The sequence below is a fragment of the Sinocyclocheilus anshuiensis genome, unplaced genomic scaffold (assembly GCF_001515605.1).
Source record: "Sinocyclocheilus anshuiensis isolate Anshui unplaced genomic scaffold, SAMN03320099.WGS_v1.1 scaffold110, whole genome shotgun sequence".
NCBI classification, from domain to species: Eukaryota; Metazoa; Chordata; class Actinopteri; order Cypriniformes; family Cyprinidae; genus Sinocyclocheilus; species Sinocyclocheilus anshuiensis.
Genome location: NW_015544155.1, coordinates 1,548,910 through 1,555,090, shown reverse-complemented (window position 1 = coordinate 1,555,090; position 6,181 = coordinate 1,548,910). Strand labels below are relative to the sequence as shown.

Sequence of the window (6,181 nt, the reverse complement as noted above, 5' to 3'; positions counted from 1 at the left end):
ATTTTCATAATAATATATAATATTTCATAGGAATATTGAAATATAATTTCTTTCCCTGTTCATTTGTTGTGTCTCCCAAAATGCGTAATAAACATGCTTTTAGTCCCGGTGTCCTCATATGAGGACATGTATGAAATCAACGTCCTGTTTCGTAACAGAAAATCATATTTTGATTTGAAACCCCATAACATTTACCTGAGATGCTGATTTATGACACACAGTTTAAAAAAACAGTTAGATTTAAATGATAATTACAAAATATTATCATATTTCCATAAGAGTGTCACTAAATTAATATCAGACATTTTTGAAGACCAAGGAGAGGGAGTGGTCATGGTGAAACATCCAAACATTTAGTTTCTCTGAAAAGCCCTGAATGTGCTCTGTACAGGACTTCCAGACTTAAAACTGTGGCATGTTTAGTCTCGGAGAAATTCACTAAAATATAATGTCCTCATATGAGGATGCAGGCTCTCAGGAGGTTAAAAATAAATGCACTTTCACCAGAGTGCTTCTTCAGCTCAGCTCAGCTCAGCCTGAGCTTGAGCCCCCATCCACCAGCTTTGATATAAAGGCGGTCAGAATGTAAAAGATTATTTCATGTCAGCAATCAACACATAAACATTATAAATGCAGCCGATTCAAAATGCAAGACTTCAAGTTTGATTTATCAGCTGCGGTTTGTCATCTTGGTTTAATCTTACATTATGGCATTCAAACAGTGAAGTGGTTGATAATGTGGCACATAAGCAATGCAGGCACTTGGAAGAAGCCAGATGTACTGTAAGAATGTGTGAACCATATGTCCTATCATTGACAGTCTGAACACCATTTGAAATTAAACATTAAAACATAGCCAAATATTGGTATTTCTAAAGTTTCAACGATGTTGACAAAGTTAAAACACAAAGATAATAACACTAATAAAATGAGACATGTGCAAACAGAAAAGAGGAAAGATGGACAGCTAAACAAGACCCAGGGAAGTTCCCAAAGTCCTTAGGTCAGTGTAGAAGTGTACAGAGTCAAGCTATTCCTGAATTAGCAGCTCTTACAAAAACAACTTCTACATTCTAGGAGGGCAACACTGACCTCATTTCTACCAACAGACCCAAGTCCGTTGTTTTCCAAGCTTTACACCCCAAAAATGTGGCCTTTATCCATCTGCGAGGTTGCCACGACTCTACAAATATGGACAGAATAAAACAAAGAAGAGTCAGGTCAATACATTCACCCACTGTTGCCCTCATTTATTCTGCTGGGCTTGACATAAGCAAACAATCCTATTTTACAACTTAGCAACTATTGACTGCCACACACTGAAGTCACTCTTCTATGGGCCCACGGCATCCTCCAATTCACAACATGACCCATTGTGTGTCCTACATTTGTACTAGATGTGCCGGACTAGGAAGGGAAAAAAAACAACCTTAGCAGTGTAACCATCATTAAAATACTATTTAAATGTAGTCGTCAAAACATGATCATTGGTTATGAATAAACTCAAAGACTCACATATGAGGCCATTTTTGCATTTTTGTGGGATGCAAAAAATAAATACTTATATAAAAAAATATAAGTAGAAGTAGAAGAACCATGAAGAAGGAGGACAAGAAGAACAATAACAGAACTAAGACCAAAAACAAGATGAAGAACAACAACAACAAAGGAAGACAAGATGAAGAAAAACAAATAAGAACATGAAGAATGAAGAACAGGACAAAGAAGAACAAGGAAGAACAAATAACAAGAACAAGACAAAAAGGACAAGACGACGAAGAAGAAAAACAAGAACAAAGACAAGATTTGTACCTTTTGACCTTAAGTATCAACATAAAATATTTTGTTTTAATAAAAAGTACAAATACCCAACTATATGGCTACTCTTCAAATTTGCTCAAAATCACCCTTTTCCCCCACTGAATACCACCAACAGAAAAAAAGGATGACACAGATGGGAAAGTTCAGTTTCCCCCAATTGAGCAACTTCGCTTGGATAGATTGAGCAAACATCGTCTTTGTGTGCCCATCTCCTGGCCTCTGATGTGGCCTGACAGGAAGAGCATTATGGGAAGGCTGGTTCCTGCAGGAGTGGTAATGCAGCTATCTCCTGTTTACCCTGTTCCTCTTGGCCTGGGTATCAATTAGCCTGGCAATGGAAAAAGTGCAATCAACACTACTCAAACGAAACCCATAGCGTGCCAAATGTGAGAACTGAAGACGTACATCTCTTTAAAACAAATGGTTCTCACCATCACGTGTCTGACAAGCAGCCGAAAGTCTTTAAGGAATTAAAAGGCATTTTAAGTGCTTGTTAAATTTGTTCCATTTGTTTTAACCACCAAGAGAACGTGAACTTTTCATTTATCATATAATTCCTCATCTGGCTTAACTGAAATTACATTTGTGTTCCTGTAACTGCAAATGTACCTCAATCAAATGGCAAAGGCTTTTATTTTCTCCAAAAGAAACACTTGATCTAAAGAGGAGTACAAAAAGCAACATTTTAATTGGAAAAGCTTGTTTTTATTAAGGATTAATTATTAAGGATGGTTAAATGCACTTGTATTTTGATATTTCTAAGCCTCATAAAGCCTCTCATTGCTGTAGTACAGGTGCATCTCAATAAATTAGAATGTCGTGGAACCAAACTGAGAGACCATTTTGAAGGCTCAGGAAACTTTTGCAGGTGTTTTGAGTTGATTAGCTGATTGGCATGTCACCATATTCTAATTTGTTGAGATAGTGAATTGGTGGGTTTTTGTTAAATGTGAGCCAAAATCATCACAATTAAAAGAACCAAAGACTTAAACTACTTCAGTCTGTATTCATTGAATTTATTTAATACACGAGTTTCACAATTTGAGTTGAATTACTGAAATAAATGAACTTTTCCACGACATTCTAATTTATTGAGATGCACCTGTACATCAATAAAACTGCAGGACTGAGTGAAACAAAGAGATTATTCCATAATGCTCCAGTGAGACTGACTTCCCTGTCTTTATGTTTGGGGTCCAAGAGAGCCCAATGATTTCTATGTAAATAATAACAGTAAATTATAAATTAAACACTCATTTATCTTTCAAAAATGAAAATGCCAACTGTTAAAATGAAATGGCTCAGCTCAAAGTACTGGTTTGAATCAAAAAGTTATTTTACAAGCCTGATTTGATCACATTTAATAAACATGGGAAAGGGATGTTATGTACATTTGAAGTATAACTTTTCTGTATAAAGAAATAAATGCATAAAAAATAAATACATTATTTATTTAAACTGATGTATGAAGTCAAGTCTAACAGAGCAAAGCTATGAAGTTGTAAGAAGTCTATGTAATTTCAGTCCTAAAATTATATTATTCAGAGCACCATGGAAAACAAAAAAACACAAACCTGGGTTTTCATCAGAAAATAAAGATAAAAGTGTTTGTTAAATCCATTCTGTGAGAGAAAGGGGGCTTTCACTGCAGTCAAGAAAAGGATTCAGAATGTGATACCAGAGTCAAATAAAAAAGAAAAGCAAATAATTAGAAAAATTACAGAAGCCTGGTCCCACCCATGCACAGAACAAGACAATAGGGCGGCCAAGAGAAGTCTATGCTATACAGACATAAATTACAGCCCAGTCATGTTTCTCCTTAAATCAGTCATTTAGATTTGTGTCCATGTTAAGTGTTGCATTGCTAGTCTGGCACATCATCACCTTCTTTCTTCATACAAGCTCCCTTAAAACACCTGGATATCTACCAGTTGGGCTGAAATTCAGCCCTTGGCCTCCTTTCAGGTGGCTAATCATGAGCTCAGCATTGCGGGATCCTGCTGCACCTTGTGAATACATGAATCACATGAAACATTTGATCCATGTGTACTTTGACTCGGTCAAGCATCTCTCAGGACATTTCCTTCAAAAAGACCTCACCCAATCAAATTCGCTCAGTTCCGTCCCACAACCTTGGAACTAGGTGGCCCTCGAGTCTCAGATGACCTCCTGAACACTGAGGAAGTTGACTGGAGCAAACCCATTATGGTTACTGTGCTTCACGCTTGAATAAATCAAAGAAAAAAAAAAAGGCTGAACACGCCTCTGGGTGGCCCCAAGAGCAGGGAATCAGTTAGGATAGATGTTTTTGACATTCAGTCTGATTTAATTTAGGGGAAATGAAGAGACAGGAAAACCTCAGCACACCGAAAGTACAGCAGAATTGTATTATTCGCTTGGACAGTATGCTTCATGAGAACAGCGAGCAACACTCCTAAACCCCATTGCCTCGAAGACTCAGAAACAAAAAGGCAGAGTCAGTCTGACAGAATCATTTGCAAGTCTGTCAGTGAAGTCTTAGCCAATTTCATCCATCTGATATTGAAGCTTGAAGACGACGTTTAAAAAAGGTTTCCACATCGCTCATGTCTTTCTAGCCAATATCCACTAACCTGCCCATTGCAGCCTTCAAACTCTGCAGGTGCTGGCCAGCTGAAAGCTCTTTTCCACCAGGAAGCTGTAAAAGTCAACTACACCCCTGTTGTGTACTGTGCTGTTATGGTTTTTGTGAGTGAAACCACTTGTGGTTAGTAAACAAGCCTACACTCTAAAAAATGCTGGGTTAAATACAACCCAGGGCTGGGTAAAATAGGGACAAACCCAGCAATTGGGTTGTTTTGACCCAGTGGTTGGGTTACTACCCAGAAGGTTGGGTTAAACATGTAACCCAACCGCTGGACCAAAACAACCCAATTGCTGGGTTTGTCCCTATTTTACCCAGCACTGGGTTGTATTTAACCCAGCATTTTTTAGAGTGTATTCATGGAGTTTGTGTTCAGCCACCTCATGTGCGTCAAGACATCAGGCCATTCCATGATCACGTCTGGAGTTACAACTCAACTATCAAACTGTTGGGAAAAGATACTCAGGTACACTCTAAAAACGGCTGGGTTAAAAACAACCCAATTTGGGTTATTTTGGCAAACCAGCGCTGGGTCAAAAAGGGATGAACCCAGCACTGAGTTGTTTTAACCCAGTTGTTATTATGTTTGACCCAGCATGCTGGGTTGCTTTTTTATGGTTTAAATGGACTACACTGCTCGGGTAAAATGAACCCAAATCGAGCTTTAAACCTACAAATCTTGTTCATTTTAAAATCACTTTTACAAACACAGAATGACTATCAAAAGGTAAATATTTATTTAAAACAAGAGAAAACAGTCAAAAGTAACATGTAAGAAGGAATGCAAAAAAGTATGGCATTAACAGCTACAGAGTTTATAAATGAAGCATTGAACATTTGTTGAATATAACTTTTAAGATCAAATTTGACTTTTTTGGTAAATTGTATATATTGTATAAAAATATTATAAAAAAACACTATTATACAATAGTTGTACAATTAGTTAATAGTTAAGTTCTTTACAAACTATTCTGGCATGACAGTAAATAAACCACAACATTAACACTGATATTATAACATTTATCAGAAACGTATGTGTGAATGAATGTGAGCATGTGTATGAATGACAGAGTCTAAACTCCATTTCTACTAAACAACAACACAGAACAAGCATTTAACATTTTGTTTTTTACAAATTATACACTTACAGTTTGTTTCATAGACCATGAATACAGATCAGGCATCGCTGCCAATTTTCATCTCTTTAGCATAATTGATGTAGTCATGAAGAAGCCCCATCAGCAGAGGGCATGTAATATTGTTTAAATAAATATATTGCTTTCAGAAAGCTACTTCTTTACTGAAACATTAAAACAGACATGACATTCACATACCTCACAAATTTTCATGGACGTGGAGGGCTGCTCTTTAAAGGGTTAGTTCACCAAAAAATGAAAATGGTCATAATTTATTCACCCCTGTGTTGTTCCAAACCCATACAAACTCTGCTAATTTTTAGAACACAAATAAATATATTTAATATTCTCTTAATTTTTGTCCTCTATTGCAAGTCTGGGAGACCAGTATTTTCTTCTGAACAGACATGTTCACTATGATATAATTTAAGATTTATTCATATATAAATATCGGCATGGATTACTTATACAATAACTCTGTATTTTTGAAGCTTGAAGATACTGATTATCTAGACTTTCAATGGATTAACAAAAAAATGAGAGAACATTTAAAATATCTTCATTTGTGTTCTAAAGATAGACAAAAGTCTTATAGGTTTGG

The 6,181-nt window shown here is 36.4% G+C and overlaps 1 long non-coding RNA gene across 1 annotated transcript in view; it reads right to left on the bottom strand.

Moving 5' to 3' along the window:
- LOC107695419 (uncharacterized) overlaps window positions 1-5,861 on the bottom strand; it is a 12,419-nt gene extending 6,558 nt beyond the window's left edge. The window contains exons 1-2 of the long non-coding RNA XR_001634992.1: window positions 5,764-5,861; window positions 1,988-1,991 (exon numbers count right to left, since the gene is read on the bottom strand). This is a non-coding gene — a long non-coding RNA (uncharacterized LOC107695419). The remainder of the gene's footprint in view (window positions 1-1,987; window positions 1,992-5,763) is intronic.
- Between the last annotated feature and the right edge of the window lie 320 nt (window positions 5,862-6,181).